Source organism: Nicotiana sylvestris, chromosome 7 (assembly GCF_000393655.2).
Source record: "Nicotiana sylvestris chromosome 7, ASM39365v2, whole genome shotgun sequence".
NCBI classification, from domain to species: domain Eukaryota; kingdom Viridiplantae; phylum Streptophyta; class Magnoliopsida; order Solanales; family Solanaceae; genus Nicotiana; species Nicotiana sylvestris.
This window is the reverse complement of record NC_091063.1, coordinates 137,908,204-137,934,847: the sequence shown is the minus strand read 5'-3', so window position 1 is coordinate 137,934,847 and position 26,644 is coordinate 137,908,204. Positions and strand designations below refer to the sequence as shown.

The 26,644-nt window shown below is 38.4% G+C and overlaps 1 long non-coding RNA gene across 1 annotated transcript; it reads right to left on the bottom strand.

Moving 5' to 3' along the window:
- Nucleotides 1-7,118: 7,118 nt before the first annotated feature.
- LOC138872645 (uncharacterized) lies at nt 7,119-8,918 on the bottom strand. The gene is made up of 3 exons (XR_011401119.1): nt 8,683-8,918; nt 8,219-8,279; nt 7,119-7,507 (listed from the first exon to the last, which is right to left on the bottom strand). It is a non-coding gene; the product is annotated as an uncharacterized lncRNA (long non-coding RNA).
- Nucleotides 8,919-26,644: the final 17,726 nt, after the last annotated feature.

Sequence of the window (26,644 nt, the reverse complement as noted above, 5' to 3'; positions counted from 1 at the left end):
AATGAATCTTTCTTTATATCAAGTGATCTCACAACCATCGGGGTACTCAATGGATGTGCTTTATCCATATAGAATCGCTTTAAAAAATTTTCGGTGTATGTCGATTGATGGACAAATATTCCATCTTTCATATACTCAATTTGTAGACCAAGACAAAATTTTGTCTTTCCAAGATCTTTCATTTAATATTCTTTCTTCAAACAGTCTACTGTTTTTGGAAGCTCCCCAGGAGTTCCAATGATATTTAAATCATCAACATACACAACGATTATAACAAATTCAAATCCAGACCTTTTTATAAAGACACAGGGACAAATTGGATCATTCTTGTACCCTTCTTTCAACAGGTATTCACTCAGGCGATTGTACCACATACGTCCTGATTGTTTCAATCCGTATAAAGATTTCTGAAGCTTTATTGAACAAGTTTCTCGAAAATTTTTATATGCTTCTGGCACTTTAAATCCCTCAGGTACTTTCATAAAAATTTCGTTGTCTAATGATCCATACAAATAGGCTGTAACAACATCCATTAGATGCATATCAAGTTTTTCTTGTACTGCCATATTTATGAGATACTTGAAGGTGATAGGATCCACTACAGGAGAATATGTCTCCATATAATCAATTCCAGGCCTTTGGGAAAACCCTTGTGCCACAAGTCGTGCTTTATATCTAACGACTTTATTTTTATCATTTCGTTTTCGCACAAAAACCCATTTATACCCTACTGGCTTTATGCCTTCAGGTGTTCGAACTATGGGTTCGAAGACTTCACGTTTTCCAAGTGAAGTTAACTCTGCCTGGATAGCGTCTTTCCATTTTGGCCAATCATTTCTCTGTCTACATTCATTGACAGATTTTGGTTCAAGATCCTTATCTTGTTGCATTATTTCAACAGCGACATTATAAGCAAAAATGTTATCGATAACAATATTATTTCGGTTCCATCTTTTCCCGGTTGAGACGTAACTTATTGATATCTCTTTATTTTTATTATTTTTAGGTACCTGGACCTCCCCTAAGGTCTTATCATTTGTTACGTCTTGGGGCTCTTCTTGAGCCACTACCTCTGTGTTATGTTCACTTTGATCACTTGCTCCTTTTCTTCTTCGAGGATTTTTATCTTTAGAACCGATTGGTCTACCACGTTTCAAGCATGGCTTAGACTCATTTGCTTTAATTAATTGTTCTGTCGGGATATCAACTCGAATTGGAGCATTAGCAGCTGGAATATGTGACTTAGTCACCCTTGGTAGGTTAGTGAATGCATCTGGCAATTGATTTGCAATATTTTGTAAATGAATAATCTTTTGAACCTCTTGTTCACATTGATTTGTTCGAGGATCTAAATGAGACAGTGATAATGCATTCCAATCTATCTTCTTTTTCAGCTGCTTATTTTCTCCCCCTAATGTTGGATATACTGATTTATTAAAATGGCAATCAGAAAATCTTGCCGTAAATAAATCTCCAGTCACCGGCTCTAGATATTTTATAATAGAAGGAGATTCATATCCAACATATATCCCCAACCTTCTTTGAGGACCCATCTTTGTGCGTTGTGGTGGAGCAATTGGAACATATATCGCACAACCAAAGATCCTAAGATGGGAAATATTTGGCTCCTGACCAAAAGCCAATTGCAATGGGGAGACTTTATGATAACTTGTGGGCCTTATCCGCACAAGTGCTGCTGCGTGCAAAATAGCATGACCCCATACTGAAATGGGAAGTTTTGTTCTCATAAGCATTGGTCTAGCAATTAATTGGAGGCGTTTGATCAATGATTCTGCTAGACCATTTTGTGTATGAACATGAGCAACCGGATGCTCAATTGTTATCCCAGTTGAAATACAATAATCATTAAAGGCTTGGGATGTAAACTCACCGGCATTATCAAGACGAATTGTCTTAATTGCATAATCTGGAAATTGTGCTCTTAGCTTTATTATTTGAGCCAACAAACTCGCAAATGCCATATTGCGAGTTGATAGTAAGCACACATGTGACCATCTTGTAGATGCATCTACCAAAATCATATAATATTTGAATGGTCCACATGGAGGGTGAATGAACCCACATATATCACCCTGTATACGTTCCAGAAATGCAGGGGATTCCATCCTAACTTTAATAGTTGATGGTCTAATAATTAATTTTCCTTGAGAACATGCAGCACAAGAGAATTCCTTAAATTGAAGAATCTTCTGATTCTTCATTGCATGTCCATGTGAATTCTCAATTATTTTACGCATCATATTAGAACCAGGATGGCCCAACCGGTCATGCCAAATAATAAAATTATCTTGATTAGTAAACTTCTCGTTTACTACGACATGTATTTCAATTCTGCTAATACTTGTGTAGTATAAGCCGGAGAAAACAACAGGTAACATTTCAAGCACATATTTCTTACCGGACATTATTGTAGTAATATAAAGATATTCAATCTTTTCATCATTTGTAGTCTCAATATGATAGCCATTTTGGCGAATATCTTTGAAACTTAATAAGTTTCTTTGAGATTTACTACAATATAGTGCTTCATCAATAGCCAAATTTGTTCCTCCTGGTAGTAATAAATTGGCTCTTCCAGAACCTTCAATTAATCTTGTACTACCGGATATTGTATTAACATTCGCTTCTTTCATTACCAAATAAGAGAAATATCTCTTATCTTTTAAAATAGTGTGTGTTGTAGCACTATCCAGAAGACATATATCATCTTTATTAATCTTGAGTCCAACTGAAGACTGGGGAATTTTCATATTCTTCATAAAAAAAACAAATAATACATCATAAAAAATATGAAAGACAAGCAGGAAAAAAACATTAAGAAATACATTAGAAATGTAGAAACTAGCAACACATGATGCATTAAGAAAATACACTCAAGAAAAATAAACTAGTTGCAAACATAAACATAACAACTTTTATAGCTTCATTCCCCAGTAAGATGATTAGTTCTTCAGTCAATATCGTCAAAGAAGTCCCCAACTTCTAAATGAGTAATATTTGTTAGGCCTTCAAAATCATCATCTTTATATGCAAGATGTGTCTTAGAATCATATTTATTTGAGGGACCTGCTTCATCATCATTATTTTGAAAGGTTAAGTGTGCCTCCACATTATTTTCTTTTTTCTTGAGGGAGGCTTGATAAAGTTTGACAAAATGTTCTGGCGTACGACAAATGCGTGCCCAATGACCTCTCATACCACATCGGTGACACATACTAGCTTTACCTTTTGAATGATTAATTTGAGAACCCTTATTGTTCTCCAATTTATTTCCACCATAATGACGATAATTGTTTCGCCCCCTGCCACGTCCACGTTTACGACCATGTCCACGACCACGGTATTATTTTGTTTTCTTTCAAACTTATCATATGTTGCTACAACATTCACTTCCGGAAATGGAGTTGACCCAGTGGGACGGGCTTCATGATTTTTCATTAATAGAGTATTATTCTGCTCAGCCACAAGTAGGCATGTGATTAACTCAGAATATTTCTTAAAACCTTTTTCATGGTATTGTTGTTGTAGCACTACATTTGAAGCGTGAAAAGTAGAAAATATTTTTTCCAATAAGTTCTCATCTGTGATAGTATCTCCATATAATTTTAATAGAGAACTTACTTTAAAGATAACAGAATTATACTCACTTACGGTTTTAAAGTCTTGCAACCTTAAATGTATCCACTCATACCGAGCTTTCGGTAATACCGTAAGTTTTAGGTGGTCATATCGATCCTTCAAATTAATCCATAATTCAAGTGGATCTTTTACGGTTAAATATTCAGTTTTTAACCTTTCATGTAGATGATGACGAAGGAAAATCATGGCCTTCGCTTTATCCTGATTTGATGCTTCATTTCCTTGTATAATAGTATTTCCAAGACCTTTAGCGTCAAGGTGAATTTCAGCATCAAGAACCCATGATAAATAGTTCCTCCCGGTGATGTCAAGTGCCACAAATTCAAGTTTTGATAAATTTGACATAGTGAAAACTATCATAAAAGATGAATAAGTTAGAGAAATAATTATAATAATAAACAATTAATGCTGATAACGTGTTATAAAATAAAAGCAATGCAGTAAAATGTAAACAAGAAGAGATAGAGAATGGAGAAGTATTTTCTTCTTTCACTTTGGTGTAATTTTTCATTGCAATTACATGGCCTTTTATAGGCATAAAAAGTAAAGATGATGGACATAAAATAGGAAATTTAATCTTTAAGTTATTCACAACATGAACATCCAATGTAGCATCCAATGTAGTATCCAATGTAGTATCCAAAGTAGTATCCAATGTACAAACTATTCATAGCAGAATCAAAAATATAACATAGTGCATATTTTGACTTCATTCATACGAGGTAGTATCATGAATATTTAATAATGTTAATTGTACGTGCAATTTAATGTTTAATTTATAGCCAGTCAAATATTTTTAGAATATATATGTATAAATATATAATTGTAAATACATTATGTAAATACTGATATGGGATACACGTGTAACGCATGTGCCCAGATACTAGTAATTAATTTATGTAACATTAAATTATGCGTGATTTTATGTAGTATTTATTTATTTATTTATGCATGATAAAATGTGAAATAAGAATGCATATGTAAGTAAATTAAAAATACAAGTATTTAATGATAAAAATACCCTTAAGGTAAGTAATTCCTAGACAACATTCTATATATTATAAATCATACCATAACAATTCTTACATTATGATTCACCACATATACCATGTCTACATTATAGTTAGTGAATTACTAATATGTGAACCAAACAAACAAAACAGAAGTGATATCATCTAAGCGATAGAGAAAACTTATAGATGGGTGGTCTTACTACGATCAGTCAAGGATTTCCAAGTTTACTTAGGGATGTAAACCAAATTATCGACTTGATTAATAAGTTAGTTTACTGAGTAATAAAACCTAAATCAAACACGAGTTTTATATTAGTTATTCAAGTAAATTTGACTGGGTGGTGCATCACATACAGAGAAAATACTGAGTTTACTCAAACCTAACTACTGATCAGCTCAATTAAATAAAATTCAGTTCCATAAAATATAAAGAACCAAAGTTGACGAGACTCTTTAAGCTTAATAAGAAATAGAAACAAGTCATAGTAATAGTTTGGGGTGAAATCATTTGGTTCAACTTAAGACTTTGAAACTCAACCAAGTCAGTCAGATAAAAAGGATTTATGAAGGAAAATAGTTTATTATAAATCTATTAATGATCTCTACAAATCTTTATTTCCTCCGCACATAAAATAAATTATTAATATCCTTATTTATAATAGTACGAAATTTATTTTAACTAAAAACAGAAAAGCCTATTCCTATATTAATTCTAATTACAAATCCTATTTAGATATAAATTAAATAATTTTGCAAGTACCAAATCCTAAATAACTAAGGTTTTCTATTACAACTTTGAATTAGTTTTCCAACATTCTCCCGTAATTCAAAGTTGTATACGTTTGACTTATTTGTTTTGCAGTTATGTTGGAGCACTTCTCTCCAACTTTCACTTTTGATGAAGCACACATCTCCATCCCTCAATTTGGTTGAAGCACCTGTCTCCAACTCACGTTGATGCACTTTGTCACCAACCGTACTTGATGTACTTTGTCACCAACACTAAATTTTGTTGAAGCCCCTGTCTCCAACTCACGTTGATGCACTTTATCACCAACCATTGATGCACTTTGTCATCAACACTCAATTTTGTTGAAGCATCTGTCTCCAACTCATGTTGATGCACTTTGTCACCAACACCCAATTTCGTTGAAGCACCTGTCTCCAACCCCCGTTGATGCACTTTGTCACCAACACCCAATTTTGTTGAAGTACCTGTATTCAACACCTGTTGATGTACTTTGTCACCAACACTCAATTTTGTTAATCTTCATCTTGTGCCATATTTGTTTGCACCTCTTTAAATATTCTTACAATTCTAGCTAAATATTCCCCCTTTAGTATTCGCTTGAATAGATTAATTGTTGGGTTTAATTTAGTTGATAGTTAATCATAACTCCCTATGAGTACGATATCTGGACTTACAATTCTATATTACTTGTATGATCACGTATACTTGCGTGTGTATTTGGGACCAACAAGTTTTTGGCACCGTTGCCGGGGACTTAGAAATTAACTATTCTACTAGATTAGATTTTTACTTTTTGTCTATTCAAGTTTTATTTATTTATTTTATCTTAGTTTAAAATTTTATTATCTTTATTTACATGGTATCTTGGAATGAGAATTGGTCAAATATTGGTTATTCTTATTGGTGATCCATGTCCATATTGTGGGTGTGACAAAATTGTGAATCTCAATTGTATGGGTGGAATTTTGTAATGTGTATGGCCGTCAAGGTGATCATTGGGAGGGTTGTCTTAATTCTTATTATCCTTCTCAGAACTCTTATTATGATGTTTCTAATAATGTTTATGAGTTTGATATGAGCAATGAAGTGGAGGATGAGGAATGTGTTGCCCCTATTATGGAGATGATGAGGCAAGTAGCTGAGCAACAAGATAAAAATCAAAATGCTATACAAAGAATTAGTGCAGCAATCATGAGAATAAAGGCCGAGGCGGAAGAATTGGCTAAAGAAAGCGAGTTCCTGCAAGAAGATAATTTTGAAGAAGCAGATACAGTGAGCCAATCTTGGCTAGAGGAACAAGCTCAGCTAATAAAATTTCACGAGTCTCTCCGTGATGGTCTTTCAAATATGACAGAACAACTGATAGAAGGAAGAACTGAGCTCAGGCAAGAGATAAACCAATTTGGCTCAGATATCCATGACCTGCAGGCTAAATTGAATAAAAAGGTTGAGGCGTCTGATGCCCTACAACTAATTTTTGTGGATACTGGCCAGCTTGTGGAGCGGAAATAGGAATTTCAACCATTTGACCAAAATATATTATGATGTCAAGATTAAGAAAATGTACAAAAGTGAGGATGTTAAAAGTGAACAAGTTTTAAAGTTGGAGCGTATTGAACCTCATTTGTCATGATCCGACGAGGGCCATGACCGGCGCTAAGTGAGTCTAAGACTACTAAGCAAGCGTACCTCATTTTTCCCACATAAAAAAAATCCGGCATAGTCTCCTCTGTACCGAGAACAAACCAAAGCTTTAAACCTGTTAGTTTTCAATCAACATGTGTCCAATGCACCATAACCCTAGTAATTTAACATGCTAAGATTAGGAAATATTGACAATCTCAAGCCACAAGCTCCCACCACAACTATATAATTTTTTTAAGCTACGCTACCGCTAACACAAGCCAAAATACAATCCCAAGGCTAACTTAAGGAGCAAAACTCTAGAGTTTAACAAAACAACATACTAAAGTAGTCTAACAAAATGATAGCCCATGCGAAGCAAGTGCGGGGATTACCGGATCCATCATTCGCTCTGTCTATCGCACTTCCTGAGTCAAAGTGTCAGCCTCACCTAGATTATCTGTGGGAGAGAAAAAGGAAACAAGAAACACGGTCAGTCACACTAACTGAGTGAGTAATAATATCAACAACAACATTTATTTGGGACAAGTATAGATAAAATATCATGCATTTTATAAGGTTTTCAACAATATGCTATTTAAACCAATATAACAGTTTGTGGATGAAAACAATGAATTAAGTAAGTAAAATCATCATGATTCAATAATTATCTGTATCATATCCTTTTTGATTTATAGTGGGAAGTACCTAAACCAGAGTCGATATACTTTTTGACACCATGGGTCTACCATGACCGTCTGACTACCCTGTTAGCTAGGTTCCCTTCTAGAGGGTATGGGTGTGATGTATACAAGTCTATCATACAAGATGCACCAGGTCTAACGATCCCAACGTTTGATAATGAAGATCTGGCCAGGTTGATTCCCAAGGTCCATTACTTTATAACGCAATGAGTTTTCATACTTCTTTCTAACAAAAATATTGGGTTCCAAATATATGGAAATCGTGAATAAATACAATTTCAAAGCATGTCGTGATAAATAAAACTTAGGTATTAAAGCATTATTGTGCATATATCAATATGTATTGAATTATACCATTACTTGTCCATATACAAGTAAATAAACTTTTGTCAAAATATTTTTGATGCAGGAAACTAGTTTCAAATATGCTATAGTTGAAAATCAACTATGGAAGAGTCATCACTCACGGTACTCTTGCCGAATGGCTCCAAGTAGCTTCCAATAATTGCGTCGCCAAATATCAATTATCTAAAAATACATTATAACATTTGAATATTAATTACTCTTAAATTCATGAAATCAAAGTATTCCTAGTAATATTACACTTCTCAAACCCGTTGCAATTCTACTACCCAACCTAAAACTAGAATAGAACTAACAAAAGTTGGCATTTTATTATAAAAGAAAGCTTTTTGTTCAATTTCAATCGGTATTAATTTAATCATATCCTTCACAGACTTTCTCGTATACATATTATTTTGAGAGGAAGAAAGTATTTCGATTAATTCAAGTTTGATGCCAAAAATCATCCTTTGCCCCAAATTCAAACATTTCTATTAAATTTCAGATTACATCTTCAATCTTGGCTATTGTTGCTAATTACTCATAAAAAGAATGGATTCCTTAGTGATTAGGCATATCAGAAACTTACTTGCACAAATCAAAAAGGGAGAAAAGTAATTGAGTCTTCTTCCACACTATTTGTATTCAAAGTTTTAAAGGTAAAATCTTCTACTTCTCCTGGCTTCCTTTCCTCCTCTTTATCGTATCTTCTTTGTTTCTCCTTTTTCTTTCTTCTTTTTCTTCTTTTCTTTTTGTCTTTTTTTCTTAGTAGATTGCTGCTGGGCAGCTTCTGTTGAAACCAGCAACGCTGGTTTATACTCTCTTTTGAACAATCGACTTTTTATCTTTTGTCTCTTGACCGCCTCTTTTTTTCTCCTTTTTTTTTGATTTTTTGGGTCAGATTTTATTATATTCAAGGTCAATGGGCTGGTTTACCTAAAGAAAATTTATTTAATGGGTTGGAGCCCAATATTTTTCTTTTTGGGTCTTTACATTCTTTTCCCCTTACGAAAATTCGGTCCCCTACTTTTAAACATACACATACTTCTGGATTCAAACAAGTGGGGATATTTGGCTCGCATCACTTTATCGTCTTCCCATGTTGCCTCCTCGCTAGAGTGATTTTTCCATACTACTTTCACAGTCGCAATTTCTTTCGATTGCAACTTCCTCACTTGTCTGTCGACTATGGCCACTGACTCCTCTTCATAAGGCAAGCTCTTATCTAATCAAATATTCCATGTTTGAAGCACATGAGAAGGGTCCGGAATGTACTTTCGCAATATAGATACATGAAACACCGGATGAATAGAGGATAATTCAGGTGGAAGTGCTAAACGATATGCCACGACACCAACTCTGCCAAGTATCTCATATGGTCAAATGTATCTAGGACTTAACTTTCCTTTCTTACCAAATCTTAAAACACCTTTCATCGGTGAAACCCGTAAAAAACATGATCACCTACCTAAAATTCTAATTTTCGATGCCTCTTGTCCACATAAGCTTTTTGTCTACTTTGAGCTGCTAGCGACCTTTGCCTGATTAATTGAACTTTTTCAAGTGCTAATTGTACTAAACCTGGACCCAATACCTTTGCCTCGCCAACCTTAAACCAACTAATGGGAGACCGACATCGCCTTCCGTATATCGCTTCATAAGGTGCCATTTGTATACTTGCTTGGAAGCTATTATTATAAGCAAACTCAACCAAAGGTGGATATTGGTGCCAACTACAGCCAAAATTTAGGACGCAAGATCTCAACATATCCTCCAGTGTTTGTGTAGTCCGCTCGGACTAACCGTCCGTCTGCGAATGAAATGCAGTACTCAGGTCCACACGTGTTCCTAGTGCTCCCTGAAATGCTCTCTATAAGTGTGAGGTAAATTGGGACCCTCTATCTGAAATGATGGACACCGGGACTTCGTGGAGTCGAACAATCTCATCTATATAAATTTGTGTATAACGCGTACCATTATATGTGGTTTTGACCAACAAAAAATGCGCTGACTTCATAAGTCGATCTACAATCACCATATAGAGTCATAAGCTTTAGGAGTTCGTGGCAATCCACTCACAAAGTCCATGGTAATTCGTTCCCACTTCCATTCTGGAATTTCAAGCTGTTGCATGAACCCCGCAGGTTGTTGATGCTTGGACTTTACTTGTTGGCAAGTGAGACATCGGGTGACATAGTTTGCGATGTCTTTCTTCATGCCATCCCCCCAATATAACTGCCGAAGATCCTGATACATCTTTGTTGATCCGGGATGGACCGAGTACTTGGAGCCATGTGCTTCCTCAAGTATCGTGTGTCTCAAGCCATCGATATCAGGTACACAAGTACGATCCCCCAATCGTAGTACCTTATCCCTATCTAGAGTAAAATCTTTACTCTTCCCGGCAGCAATGTCGTCTCGAATTTTGCACAACTTCGAATCCAAATATTGCTTCGCCTTGATATCCTCTATTAATGATGATCTGGCTTGAATATGTGCCAATAATGAGCCTGTTTATCCCAAACTAAAGTTTATTCCACAATCTTCTAATTTGTGGATTTCTTTTGCTAGGTTCCTCCTTATTAGTGCAATGTGAGCCAAACTACCCATAGACTTTAGGCTCAACGCGTCATCCACCATGTTAGCCTTACCTAGGTGATACAATATCGTGCAATCATAATCTTTTAGTAGCTCTATCCACCTTCATTGTCGGAGGCTCAAATCTTTTTGTTGGAAGATATATTGGAGGCTTTTGTGATCGGTATAGATCTCACATTTCTCTCCATATAAATAATGTCGCCAAAGTTTGAGTGCAAATACAATTGCAGCCAGATCTAAGTCATGTGCCGGATAATTTTGCTTATGTTTCTTCAATTGCCTAGAAGCATAAGCTATGACTCGGCCATTCTGCATGAGAACACACCCAATTCCCACTCGGGAGGCATCACAATATACTAAAAATCCTCTGGTCCAGAGGGAAGCACCAATATCAGAGCTGTTGTTAGACATTCCTTGAGTTTCTGAAAATTTCGCTCACATGCATCTGACCATTGAAATTTCACATGTTTTTGTTTCAGCTTCGTCAAAGGTTCCGCTATCTTTGAGAAATCCTGCACAAAGCGTCGATAATAGCCAGCAAGACCTAAGAAGCTTCGTATCTCGGCTGCGGTGGTTGGACTTGGCCATTTCTGTACCGCTTCCACTTTCTTTGGGTCAACTAAGATCCCTTCCTCGAATATAATATGACCTAGGAAGGAGACTCGATCCAGCCAAAATTCACGCTTAGAAAACTTAGCATATAACTTATGTTCTCTGCGTGTCTGCAGTACCATCCTCAAATGTTGTTCATGATCCTCATAAGTCTCGGAATATACAAGGATATCATCGATAAAAATAGAAATAATTTGTCCAGGTACGGCTTGAACACCCTATTCATCATGTCCATAAATGCTGCTGGTGCATTCGTTAGCCCAAAAGGCATCACTAAAAATTCATAGTGTCCATACCTGGTTCGAAAGGCCGTCTTTGATATGTCTTCACCCTTGATGCGTAGCTGATTGTATCCTGACTGTAGGTCAATCTTTGAGAACATCCTTGCACCGTGGTGTTGGTTGAACAAATCATCAATACGCGGTAATGAGTATTTATTGCGTATAGTGACCTTGTTCAACTGTCGATAGTCTATACTTAATCTCATGGACCCATCCTTCTTCTTTACAAACAAAACTGGTGCACCCCAAGGCGAAGTGCTCGGTCTAATGAAACCTTTATTTAATAGATCTTGCAGTTGTTCCTTCAGTTCTTTCAACTCAGTTGGTGCCATTCGATATGGAGGTATCGATATGGGCTATGTTCCAGGTACTAGATCAATGCCGAAGTCAATTTCCCTAACAGGAGGTAACCCAGGTAGATCTTCTAAAAACACATCAAGGAATTCTCTAACCACATGAACATTCTCTAAATCTGACTGTAATGTTCGTATCTTTGACAAACGCCAAAAATCCCTGGCAACCCTTATTTAACATTCGATATGCACTCATAAATGATATTAGACTATTCGAAGGTGTTCCTTGGTCACCTTGTAGAATGAAACTTGACTCACCCGGTATGTCAAAATGAACTGTCTTAGAATAACAATCAACGATCACATGGTAGGAAACTAACCAGTCCATGCCCATGATCACATCAAAGTCTACCATGTCTAGCTCATTCAAGTCTACTAATGTGTCTTTTTCCCTAATACTAATTTGACAAGAGTGTTACACTCGTTTAACTAGTAAAGATTCCCCAACTGGTGTAGCAACTACAAAAGGGGCTAATAACAACTCCGGGAGTTTGTTAAACCTCATAGTAAAATATGGGGACACATAGGAATGGGTGGATCCAGGGTCAATTAAAGCAATAGCACCAAATGAACATATTGAAAGTGTTCCTGGAGCATAATATTATATGTTAAATCCCACGACATCATATGAACACAATGAGAAATAGGGTAGTTCAAATTCATTAATATAGTAACATCGAGTTGACACAGTAAAAGTATACATGTGACGACTGCATTAGATGCTTGGGCATCTTGCATGGTAAGACCAAACACTCGGGATTGGCCCCTGCCATCCGCTCCTGATCCTCTACTAGTTGGGCCTTTGTTTCCAGCGCCTCTACCTACTAACCTCAAATTCTCCATAGCAGTCTGAGTTGCAGAGATGGCTGGGGTGGCATTTGTCGGTGTTGACGCCTGACTAGTCCCTTTTTGATAGCATAGGCAATTTCTCTTGTAATGTCCCATCTGACCACAATGAAGGCGTGCACTGATTTCTCTCCAGCATTGGCTCGAATGAACCTTATGACAACTAGGACAAGTAGATATAGTGTGGATAGTTTGCCCAGGTGTCGGTACCAAACCTCTAGGACTCTGTCTCGAGGCAGAAGCACTAATAAATGGTGCACTCCTTGGATGATTGTGTGATCTTGTGCCTCGACTAGTACCAATACCCCTCCAAAGGATCCTGTGGTTTTTGTCCTCTTATTTTGAGCCTTAGCTGCATTCTCTTCAATCCACCGAGCCTCTACCTATCTTGCAACATCCACTGTCTGTGTGCAAGTTATGTCATTTTTAGTCAAATGTGAATCGATTAGACCTCGTATGAACCTATTATGCCGCATAGCATCATCATCCACTAGACGTGCTACATATCAAGATAAACGAGTGAACTGAATATTATACTTATTCACTGACATCTCTGAGGTTTGCTTCAACCCCTCAAATTGAGCTGCCAAAGCATCTATACGGCTCATAGGCAAGAATCACTCAATAAAGGTAGTGCAAAATTCACTCCAAGTTAAGGGACGTGAACCAATTGGCTGGCCTACCTTAAAGGACTTAAACCTTTCTTCTGCAACATCCTGCAAACAATAGGCAGCCAACGCAACCGACCTCGTGCTGGAACATTCAAGTGCATCTAATGCCTTCTGAATTCCATCCAAGAATAGTTGTGGGTCCTCGGTCTCGCTAGCCCCTATAAATATGGGAGGCTTCAGCTCCAAAAACTCTCGAATTAGTTTCCCAAGTGGCTGTTCATTCTGGTTATGGCTGTCACCCTTTTTAGGCATTGATGCAGCATTGCCGCTATCACATCGGTAGTACCACCACCTTGAGGCTGTGATGGGGGGTATCACCTCGTCTTCAGTGATCGAGGGGACAACCTGTCTAGCGGTATGCCTTGACTTCTCCTTCGACCCCAACCTGAGTTTGGTGGAAGCATAATTCTTTCTGACATAGCGTGTGGTACCTCGCACCTATTTATCTATCTGGTCACACTATTAGCCAAGCGTGACTTTGCCATCTATAATGATAAAAACTTTGTTAGTTTGCTTACTTGGTTCTAAACCGCATATATCACTCTTTTAAGATTCAATAAAGAATAAGAAAGACAAGTCCTAATTGGTTTCTACCGATCCCCAATTGTGCATATAGTGCACAACATATACACAATTAAGCCTCTACTAAAATTGTTGCTCCTTAAGTCATATTCTAAGTCTAAAGTTTCGATACCAACTGTAACGACCTAATCGGTCGTTCCGAGAGTTATGACCCCGTTTCCCCCATTTCTACTTCATTTTGTGTGATTTAGCTCTTTTATGTTGTGTTGAGTTGATTGGCTCGGGTTCAGAATGGTTGTAGAGAGAAATGAAACACTTAGTCTCTTAAGTTGACCCTTTTAGTTGGAAAAGTCAACCGGAAGTTGATTTGTGAGTACACGACCCCGGAATTTGGTTTTTATGATTCAGATACCTTTGGGAGGTGATTTGAGACTTAAGAGCGTGATCAGAATGTGTTTTGGAGGTCCAGAGTAGATTTAGGCTTGAATTGGCGGGAATTTTGGCGTTTCCCGGTTGATATGTGAGATTTTGATATAGGGGTCGGAATGGAATTTCGGAAGTTGGAGTAGGTGTGTTGTGTCATTTGTGATGCGCGTGCAAGAATTTAGGTCATTCAGACGAGGTTTGATAGACTTTTTGATCGAAAGCGAAATTTGGAAGTTTTTGGAACCTTAGGCTTGGATCCGATGTTATTTGGTTGCTTCGATGTTGTTTGAGGTGTTTCGAAGATTGGCATAAGTTTGGATAGTGGTATATGACTTGTTCATACTTTTGGTTGAGGTCCCGGGAGCCTCGGGGTAATTTCGGATGGTTGACGAGAAGTTTGGAATTGGGAATTTGTAGCTGAAGCTGCTGAAGTTCTGTCATAACCACACCTGCAGCTTGGAGACCGCAAGTACTGGCTCGCAGAAGCACCCAGAGGGTCGCAGATGCAGAAATAGGCATGGGGAGCTAAAATCGTAGATGCGGGTGTTCGAGCGCACCTGCGATAGCGCATGTGCGGGATTTTAATCGCAGGTGCAGTTTTGAGCGCTTAAGTGATTTGCGCAGGTGCGTACCTGGGTCCACAAGTGTGAGGTTTTGTACCGCAGAAGCGGTTTATCTAGGGCAGAACATATATATTTGTCCCTTTGCGATTTTGAGTGGGTTTTTCACCATATTTCATTCGGGAGAAAGCTTTGGAGAGCAAATTGAAGAGGGAATTCAAGAGGGTTTCGTGGAGGTAAGATTTTAAGACCCTAAACTTGTTTCTATGATGGTTTTTGACTGATTAAGCTTGAAATCTATGGAAATTAATAGCAAAATTGAGGGTTTTAGGGCTTGGAAATTGGAGACCTAAAATTAGGGATTTGAGGGGTCATTTGTGGTCGGATTTTTGTACTTTTGGTATGAATGAACTCATGGGAGAATAAGGATTCCATGATGTAATTTTGTTGGATTCCGAAACGTGGGCCAGAAGGGTCGGGTTTGGCAATTTTTAGGATTTGTGTTGTAATTTGATTATTTTCGCATGGGTTTTGTTCCCTGAGTATATATTGATGTTATGGTTTTGATTTTGGTTAGATTAGGGTCATTTGGAGGCCGAATCAAGAGGAAAGGGCGTTGCGGGCTAGAGTTTGGCTTGGCTTGAGGTAAGTAACGCTTCCAAACTTTGTTTTGAGGGTTCGAAACCCCAAATTGTGTGTTCTATGATTACTATTGAGGTGACACAATGCTAAGTGACGGGCGTGTGGGCGTGCACCGTGAGAAAGGCGACCTGGATCATTCCATGGCACCACCTAGTGACTCTTTTATGTTGATATATGTGTTGTAATTATGTGATTTAGTTAATAAGCTGCAAATCATGCTAATTATCTTGTTATGGCTTCATGCCAACATTGTTGAGACCTGAGAGGTCATTTCTTGCTGTCATGTCATTAGCTTCATTTATAATTTATACTCAGTCCTATTCATGCATATTATATCATGCCTCGGTCTCGATTATTGCTACTTGACATATTATATCATTGTTCGGGCTTGTATCATGACATTTTAGCCCGTGTGTGTGAGACTGGAGAGTATTGACTGAGTGAGGCCGAGGGCCTGATATTGATTGACAATATAGGATCGGGCTGCATACTGCAGTGAGATATTGATCATGCCTTCGCTGGCATTGATATAGCGCTTTGGCTCAAATAAGCCCCTCCGGAGTCTTTACACCCCCAACAAGCGCAGTTGATGATATTGAGGGATGGATCTTCCCTGGACATGGATCTTGTCCGAAGTATTGGTATGGAGATGGATCTTATCCATGAGGCTAGATTGGCCTGTTCCTCGGTACTGGACTAATAGTTTGATGTATATATATATATTCCGGTATGGATATTCCCTGGGCCTTGTGATCCATATACAGTACCGAGTGGTTGTGAGGTTGTCATTATTATTACTAGGAGATGGAACTTCTTCGTAGGCTAGATTGGCCTTCCTCAGTACTGAGTGACTGCTATCAGATATATATATATATATATATATATATATATATATATATATACGGGATGGATCTTCCCTAGGCCGTATGATCCATATACCATACTGAGTGGATGAGCATCGAGTTGTTGGGTGCATGGGGTACTTGCCATAGTGCATTTCATACAGTATGTGGATTGACATGTAGATGTAATGAAGTTATACTCCTTTATCATGTTTATACTTGCTCAATTTCCCTGTTATGAGTTGTTTGATTAACTGAAAACATGCCTACTTTCCTATACAATATTCCTGTTTATTTTTGAAGAGGTTGAGTTCGTCACTACTTCTCAGTCCATAGTTTGAGCTTGTTACTTACTGAGTTGGTATACTCACTTTACCTCATGCACCTTGTGTGCAGATCCAGGTATCTATGGTCCCAGTAGTAGCCGTTGATCGAGGTCGCAGGCTGTGGAGTTGCTGAGGTATCTGCATGGCGTTCGTTGGCCTTGGCTCTCCTTCTCACTTCCAGTTTTATTTTTTGTTGGTTCTTAGACACTTTGATAGACTCTGTATTTACCTTAGACAATCATGATCTCAGTGACACCATGGTTTTGGGATGAATGTATTGTAATATGAATCTTTCTCTTATGTCTTAAACGATTTGTTTTAAAAATGATGAATTTTTTCCGCAAATGATTTTTAATAATTACACTGTGATATTGAATTGCGTTGGTTTGAGGCTGGCCTAGTTCCATGAAAGGCGCTGTCATGACGGGTTGGGTTTTGGGTCATGACAAGTTGGTATCAGAGTGTAGGTTACATATGTATCACGAGTCATGAGCGGGTTTAGTAGAGTCTCGCGGATTGGTACGGAGACGTCTGTACTTATCCTCAAAAGGCTGCAGAACCTTTAGGAATCCCACATTCTTGAATTCTTATCGTGCGGCATTGATTCAGCTTGAAATGTAACTCTTTGAATTCCTTCCACGTATTCGTGTGCGCGTATCAACACTCGGTATCAGTTGTGCACTGGTAGCTTGTGATTCCCTGATCAATGGGCGAGATGTGATTCCTGTGTGCTGATGTTGGGCTAATCTGGAGGACTTGAGGCAGGAATTTATTTGTAGCTGGGGCACTGAGGTGTTGATTGTGTGAGCATGTGCTTATGGATTTATATGTTCGGTAGTGTCCCCAGTAGTGGGAGTGATAATCGGATGGCTATGCGATGAGTATGATGTGACGGTGGGATGTGTTCATATATTTTTGAATGAGACGAGAAGGGTCTGTTTTGGGGTAGCAAGAACTACCAGGTGCTTGATTTCCATCATGATTCGATGTATAGTCCCGAGTTTTGGGTGTGTTGAAGGATATTTTCATATTGTCTAGTTGGGAAGTGAAGTAAATTTTGTATTGTAATATGAGTTTAGACTCAGGAAGATTTGGTGATTGTGTGATGCTTATGGCGGTGGAAGGGTATAAAGAGAAGTTAGATTTAGGCGGAGCAGGTGGGTTATCTCCTGTAGAGTGTTTTGAAGTTGTGTGATCCCTATGTTGTTTGTTGCAAGTCCTCTTTTACCAGTGAATTATATGCTGCAGTTTGAGTTTGGATCATGTATGAGAGTGGGTTTGACTGTTACGAGGATGAATGTGAGACTTGCAGATGATTTAAAGTACTAGATAGTTTGTGTTGCACGAGCTTATGAAGGATTTAGTTTAACCTCACCAGGGTATTATAGTAGTAGTAGAGTATTGGCATTGTGATTTCTGTGTGTTTTGACCTATGGCTTTGAGCCAAGTGGAGGAGTCCACTATTGATTAGATGATTGCACGGTTATGTGTTGTGTTGGTTTTACTTTGAGGTATATTAGTGAATTAGTCATGGCTTGCAGGGATTGAGATCGAGGATGGCTCGAGTAAAGGAAGTTTTAATAAAGGTTATGTCATGCTTTATGAGTGAATGAAAATCACAGAATGACTTGAGTTTTTATTTGTGAAGGATGTACGGTGCATAGAGCAGGAAATTTATTTGGTTGCATTAAGGTGGGGTTACTTTCATAGGTTGTTGTTCTCATGGGGCACGGGTCATTCGGTTTGTTTGATTAGTGTAATTGAAACCTGAGTAGGTTGGATGACTCCCAAGAATGATTTTAATGGATTCAAGACTTATATGTGATAATTGGAGATCTTCAGGAGGTGTATTTGCCCAGAAACTAAGGTTTGCATTGGAGGGTGTCAAGACTGTGGCATTCCTATATCATTATGAATTCTACACATCAATATCAGGAAGGCGAAGGCAATGACTTTATATTCACGGGAAGTCTCTTGAGGGTAAGCATTTTGAAAGTGGTACCTTTGGGGATATTTAAGAGAGTATTCAGCGGCTATAAGCCTTAGACGGTGCGGTTTCATGCCTGAGTCCCGTATGGTGAGTCTGGGCTGAGGATTGTGGTATTATGACAATGGGAAATATCAATTTGAAGGAAATTTAGAGTAACTTGGATGAATAGGACAACTTGGTAGTAGGCCGGATCGGCATGGTAAGGGATATGATTAGTTCTTTGGATGCTTATGAGGTAATGAGTTTCTATAGGTATTTCATGGCAATGCTCTTGGGTTTTGATGACTCGCGTAGCTTGGTTGAGTTAGAAGGATTCAGTCCTGATGGTTTGGTTTTGTGCAAATAAAATTCAGAGAGTTTGTGATGGTTTCTACCACGGTTAGGGATGCATAATTTCTACTGGCATGAAGAGCATGTGATGTATAGCAACTTTCTTCTAGATTGGATCGAATGGGAAAGTTCTTCACTAGTGAAGTACGTAGTTGCTTGTGGCTTCGGAAGGGGTTATGAAGTTCCTATATTTATCATAGGATGACATGATATATGTGGTATGTTGTGTGGGGTTGAAATTTGCATGTGAAAGGTCACAGTTCAGTTATGAAAGGAAGGTCATAAATTCTTAGGCAACACGGGTAGTTTCAGATGATTAGGTAAATGATATTGCTAATTGGTATGGCTGGTAAGGGTAAACATTTCAAAAAAGGGCAATGTGCTTGAGTTAAGGATACTTCATTAGTATTGTGGCACTCTCCTTTTTGATCGACTATTGGTATTCGAGGTTTCTTGGTGGCGCAGAGGAGTTATAGGAGTATCCCTCGTAGAGTGATTGAGTATTAGAGGTGTGGTACATATTCGAGTGGTAGAGTTGGGGTCTGATATAGTGATTCGTACGCTTTATGGATTTGAGGACTGGGAGTTCTCATAAGCAGGTTATGTTGTGGTTGTGGATTGCATATATCGGCCCTGTATGGTATTTATTGGGGTTTGGAGACCCGAGTGGATCCTTTGTTGCTTAGTATGTTAGATTGTGGTGTGATGCTGCGTATGGACCGGTTATATTCGTGTCGTGTTATTCTAGACTGTTGCGCTAAGACAACGACGTTGGCTATGCCAAGGATGCCACTGATTGAGTGGCGAGATTCGATGGATTATGTTCCCAGTAGGGTGATTTCGTTTTTGAAGACCCGTCGGATGGTTGGGAAGGGTTGTCTCCTTATTTGACCTTCGTGAGGGATTTTCCGGATGTGTTCCTACGGTCGAGCATGTCGTCAGATAGGGTTGTTGATTTCTGTATTGATTTGGTGCCGGGCACCATATCGTATGGCACCGACAGAGCCAAAGGAGTTGGAAGAGCAGCTTCAGGAACTCCTTGATAAGGGGTTCATTGGTAGACCTATGTGGATGTGTGTTCTGCATCGAGATGGCTTTGTTGACTTCGAGTTGCTATTGTTGAGGGATGTGTTGATTCGGTTGTTATTGAGCTTATTAGTGTTCTGAGGTGATCCATGAGTTACTTTTCCGTGTTGCGAGGCGTTATGATTTTTTGGTTATAGGCACATATGGTGCGATTCTATTGGGGCCTCATAGTGGAATTCGAGCAGGAAGAGTATTGGGTATTGATTGATGGATGGCATATCGGTTGTGTCCTTTCGGGTTTGCATGGTGTTGTGTTATTTGTTTCACCGTGGTTGTGATGATTTGTTTTTGGTACTCGACATCAAATTGCGCGTGTTTGTTGGCCTTGAGCGTAGCGACTTGAGGTGTTTTAGGTGGACCAGTGTTTGGGTAGGATCGTGCATTGCAGCGAAGTTATGTGGAGGTATGATCCTTTGGGTTGGAGTTGTATGTTCTAGTTCTACGATGTGTGATGGGTTCTCAGTATTTTGTTGTGGTGGTAGTGGTGAGCTTGCAGTACAACTCTCTCGTTTGAGTCACTTTTCCATGATTTGAGTACATTTGGACTGTTGCTTATTGGTGCACGGGTCGCACGGGTTGTGGATCTAGATTGTAATAATATGTCATGTCACTAGAGTAGTTGTGTTGGATGAGATGAGGTCATTGAGATCTAGAATGAATACTATCGGATTCGATTTTAGCATGTTGGAAGGATAATGTCAGGATTCGGCTTAGAAATTTACTATGGTTCATGCCAAAGGAGAGAGAGCTTCATGAATGGTTGATCTGAGAAATGATTATGATTCTGCATGTTTCTTTCATCATTGATAGTATATGAAAGTACTGGAATGAGACTTTAATTGGTAAGAGGTTTATTATCGGTATCCGGTTGTTGTGTGCAACTGTTGTGAGTGGAAGTTATCGCTACGAGTGCTTGAGTTATGCGGTATATATTGTGATTGCATCTAGGGTGGAAGATATGGTTGCTACAGCGTGTTCAGATTTATTCGGTGCATAGATGTGAGATTATGATCTTATAGATACTTTTGGGAGTGGAGATTGGGTTCTAAGGTTACTGGGCTAGGTTGGATTGTGAAATTCTAGTTATGTCGTGTTATTGGACCTATATGGGATAAGGTGACGTGGGATCACCCCCGAGTATGTGCATGGTAAGGTTATACAACGACTTGTTAGCTTTTGGAACAACTCTGGGTACGTTCGAGGACGAATGCATGTTTAAGTGGGGGAGAATGTAACGACTTGATCGGTCGTTCTGAGAGTTATAGCCCCATTTATCCCATTTCTGCTTCATTTTGTGTGTTTCAGCTTTTTTATGTTGTGTTGAGTTGATTGGCTCGGGTTCGGAATGGTTGTAGAGAGAAATGAGATACTTAGTCTCTTAAGTTGGCCCTTTTAGTTGGAAAAGTCAACCGAAAGATGACTTGTGAGTACACGACTCCGGAGTTTAGTTTTTATGATTCGAATAGCTTCGGGAGGTGATTTGAGACTTAGGAGCGTGATCAAAATGTGTTTTGGAGGGTTGGAGTAGATTTAGGCTTGAATTGGCGAAATTGGAATTTTGGCATTTTCCGTTTGATAGGTGAGATTTTGATATAGGGGTCGGAACGGAATTCCGGAAGTTGGAGTAGGTCCGTCATGTCATTTGTGACGTGCGTGCAAAAATTCAGGTCATTCAGACGAGGTTTGATAGATTTTTTGATCGAAAGCGGAATTCGGAAGTTTTTGGAACCTTAGGCTTGGATCCGATGTTAATTGGTTGATTCAATGTTGTTTGAGGTATTTTAAAGATTGGTATAAGTTTGGATTGTGGTTAATGACTTGTTCATACTTTTGGTTGAGTTCCCGGAGGCCTCGGGGTAATTTCAGATGGTTGACGGGAAGTTTGGAATTGGGAATTTGCAGCTGAAGCTACTAAAGTTCTGTCGTAACTGCACCTGCACTTGGGGACCGCAGGTGTGGGCTTGCAGAAGCGCCCAGAGGATTGCATATGCGTAAATAGGCATAGGGAGCTGAAACCGCAAATGCGCGTGTTCGAGCGCACCTGCGATAGAGTAGGTGCGGGATTTTAATCGCATGTGCGGTTTTGAGAACTTAAGTGATTTGTGCAGATGCGCACCTGGGACCGCAGGTGCGAGATTTTGTACTATAAAAGCGGTTTAGCTGGGGCAGAACATATATATTTGGCCCTTCGCAATTTTGAGTGGTTTTTTCACCATATTTCATTCTGGAGAAAGCTTTGGAGAGCAAATTGAAGAGGGGATTCAAGAGGGTTTCGTGGAGGTAAGATTTTTGGACCCTAAACTTGTTTCTATGATGGTTTTTGACTGATTAAGCTTGAAATCTATGGAAATTAGTAGCAAAATTGGGGGTTTTGAGCTTGGAAATTGGAGACATAAAATTAGGGATTTGAGGGGCTATTTGTGGTCGGATTTTGGTATGAATAAACTCGTGGGAGAATAAGGATTCCATTGATGTAAATTTTGTTGGATTTCGAGACGTGGTCCCGAGGGCCGGGTTCGGAAAATTTCGAAATTTGTGTTGTAATTTGATTATTTCGCATGGGCTTTGTTCCCTGAGTATATATTGATGTTATGGTTTTGATTTTTGTTAGATTCGGGGCATTTGGAGGCTGAATCGAGAGGAAAGGGCATTATGGGATAGAGTTTGGCTTGGCTTGAGGTAAGTAATGCTTTCAAACTTGGTTTTGAGGGTTCGAAACCCAGAACTGTGTATTCTATGATTACTATTAAGGCGACGCAATACCAAGTGATGGGCGTGTGGGCGTGTACCATGAGTAAGGCAGCCTGGGTCATTCCATGGCACTGCCTAGTGACTCTTTTATGTTGATATCTGTGTTGTAATTATGTGATTTAGTTAATAAGCTGCAAATCATGCTAATTATCATGATAAGTCTTCACGCCAACATTGTTGAGACCTGAAAGGTCATTTCTTGCTGTCATGTCATTAGCTTCATTTATAATCTATACTCAGTCTTGTTCATGCATATTATATCATGCCTCAGTCTCAATTATTGCTACATAACATATCATATCATTGTTCGGGCTTGTATCATGACATTTTAGCCCGTGTGTGTGAGACTAGAGAGTATTGACTGAGTGAGGCCGAAGGCCTGATATTGATTGACAGTATGAGATCGGGTTGCACGCCACAACGAGATATTGATCATGCCTTCACTAGCATTGATATAGTTCTTGGGCTCCGAGAAGCCCCTCCCGAGTCTTTACACCCCCAGCGAGCGCAGTTGATGATATTAAGGGATGGATCTTCCCTGGATATGGATCTTGTCCGAAGTATTGGTATGGAGATGGATCTTCTCCATGAGGCTGGATTAGCCTGTTCTTTGGTACTGAGACTATAGTCTGTGATGTATGTATATATATATATATATATATATATATATATATATATATTCCGGGATGGATCTTCCCTGGGCCTTGTGAGCCATATATGGTACCGAGTGGTTAAGATGTTGTCATTATTATTACCAGGAAATGGATCTTCTCCGTAGGCTATTGGCCTTCCTCAGTACTGAGTGACTGCTGTCAGAGATGTATATATATACGGTATGGATCTTCCCTAGGCCGTACGAGCCATATACCGTACTAAGTGGATGAGCATCGAGTTGTTGGGCACATGAGGTACTTGGTATAATGTATTTCATACAGTATGTGCATTGGCATGTAGATGTAACAGAGTTATACTCCTTTATCATGTTCATACTTGCTCTATTTCCTTGTTATGAGATGTTTGATTAACTGAAAGCATGGCTACTTTCCTGTACAATATTCATGTTTATTTTTGAAGAGGTTGAGATCGTCACTACTTCTCAGTCTATAGTTTGGGCTTGTTACTTACTGAGTTGATATACTCACGTTACCCCCTGAACCTTGTATGCAGATCCAGGTATCTATGGTCCCAGTAGCAGCCGGTGATCGATTGTCGCAGGCTGTGGAGTTTCTGAGGTATCTGTATGGCGTTCGTAGGCCTTGGCTCTCCTTATCACTTCCAGTTGTATTTTCTGTTGGTTCTTAGACACTTTGATAGACTATGTATTTACCTTAGACGCTCATGATCTCAGTGACACCATGGTTTTGGGACGAATGTATTGTAATATAAATCTTTATCTTATGTCTTAAACGATTTGTTTTAAAAATGATGAAAGTTTTCCGCAAATGATTTTTAATAATTACATTGTGATATTGGATTGCGTTGGTTTGAGGCTGGCCTAGTTCCATGATAGGCGCCATCATGACGGGTTGTGTTTTGGGTCGTGACACCTCTGTCATGGTCCAACGAGGGACATGACCGGTGCTAAGTGAGTCTAAGACTACTAAGCAAGCCTACCTCATTTTTCCCATATAAAAAAAAATCCGGCTGAGTCTCCTCTGTACCGTGAACAAACCAAAGCTTTAAGCTTGTTAGTTTTCAATCAACATGTGTCCAATGCACCATAACCCTAGTAATTTAACATGCTAAGTTTAGGAAATATCAACAATCTCAAGCCACAAGCTCCCATCACAACTATATAATTTTTTCAAGCTAGGCTACCACTAACACAAGCCAAAATACAATCCCAAGACTGACTTAAGGAGCAAAACTCTAGATTTTAACAAAACAATATACTAAAGTAGTCTAACAAAATGATAGCCTACGCGAAAAAAGTGCGGGGCTTACCGGATCCATCATTCGCTCTGTCTATCGCACTTCCTGAGTCAAAGTGTCAGCCTCACCTAGATTATCTGTGGGAGAGAAAAATGAAACAAGAAACACAGTCAGTCACACCGACTGAGTGAGTAACAATATCAACCACAAAATTTATTTGGGACAAGTATAGATAAAATATCATGCATTTCATAAGGTTTTCAACAATATGCTATTTAAACCAATATAACAGTTTGTGGATGAAAACAATGAATTAAGCAAGTAAAATCGTCAAGATTCAATAGGTATCTGCATCATATCCTTTTTGATTTATAATGGTAACCAGAGTCGATATACTTTCTGACACCATGGGTCTACCATGACCGTCTGACTACCCCGTCAGTTAGGTTCCCTTCTAGAGGGTATGAGTGTGATATATACAGGTCTATCATACAAGGTGCACCAGGTCTAACGATACCCATGTTAGATAACGACGATCCAGACATGTTGATTCCCAAGGTCCATTACTTTATAACACAATGAGTTTTCATACTTCTTTCTGACAAAAATATTGGGTTCCAAATATATGAAAATCGTGAATAAATACAATTTCAAAGCATGTCGTGATAAATAAAACTCAGGTATTAAAGCATTATTGTGCATATATCAGTATATATTGAATTATACTATTACTTGTCCATATGCAAGTAAATAAACTTTTGTCAAAATATTTTTGATGTAAGAAACTAGTTTCAAATATGCTATAGTTGAAAATCAACTATGGAAGAGTCATCACTCACAGTACTCTTGCCGGTACTCTTGCCGAATAGCTCCAAGTAGCTTCCAATCTTTGCATCGTCAAATATCAATTATCTAAAAATACATTATAACATTTGAATATTAATTACTCTTAAATTCATGAAATCAAAGTATTCCTAGCAATATTACACTTCTCAAACCCGTTACAATTCTACCACCCAACCTAAAACTAGAATAGAGCTAACAAAAGTTGGCATTTTATTATAAAAGAAAGTTTTTTGTTCAATTTCAATTGCTATTAATTTAATCATATCCTTCACAGACTTTCTCGTATACATATTATTTCGAGAGGAAGAAAGTATTTCGATTAATTCAAGTTTGATGCCAAAAATCATCCTTTGCCCCAAATTCAAACCTTTCTATTAAATTCCAGATTAAATCTTCAATCTTGGCTATTTGTTACTAATTACTCATAAAAAGAACGGATTCCTTGGTGATTAGGCATATCAGAAACTTACTTGCACAAATCAAAAAGGGAGAAAAGTAATTGAGTCTTCTTCCACACTATTTGTATTCAAAGTTTTAAAGGTAAAATCTTCTACTTCTCCTTGCTTCCTTTCCTCTTTTTTATCGTATCTTCCTTGTTTCCCCTTTTTCTTTCTTCTTCTTCTTCTTCTTCTTCTTCTTCTTCTTCTTTTCTTTCTGTCTTTTTTTCTTAGTAGATTGCTGCTGGGCAGCTTCTGTTGAAACCAGCAACGCTGGTTTATACTCTCTTTTGAACAATCGACTTTTTATCTTTTGTCTCTTGACCGCCTCTTTTTGGTGAAGGGTCTGGGGAGGGTAGTATGCACGCAAACCTTACCCCTATCCCGATGGAATAGAGAGGTTGTTTCTGATAGACGATCCTCGGTTCAAGAAGACGAAAAAGAAAAAAACAAAAATAATATATCAGTACCATCAACAGAAAGACTCAAGCTGATAGATAAAAATTATTTCCAGTACAAAACAAAATTAAAATAATGGTCCTAAACATATACAAGCTTCA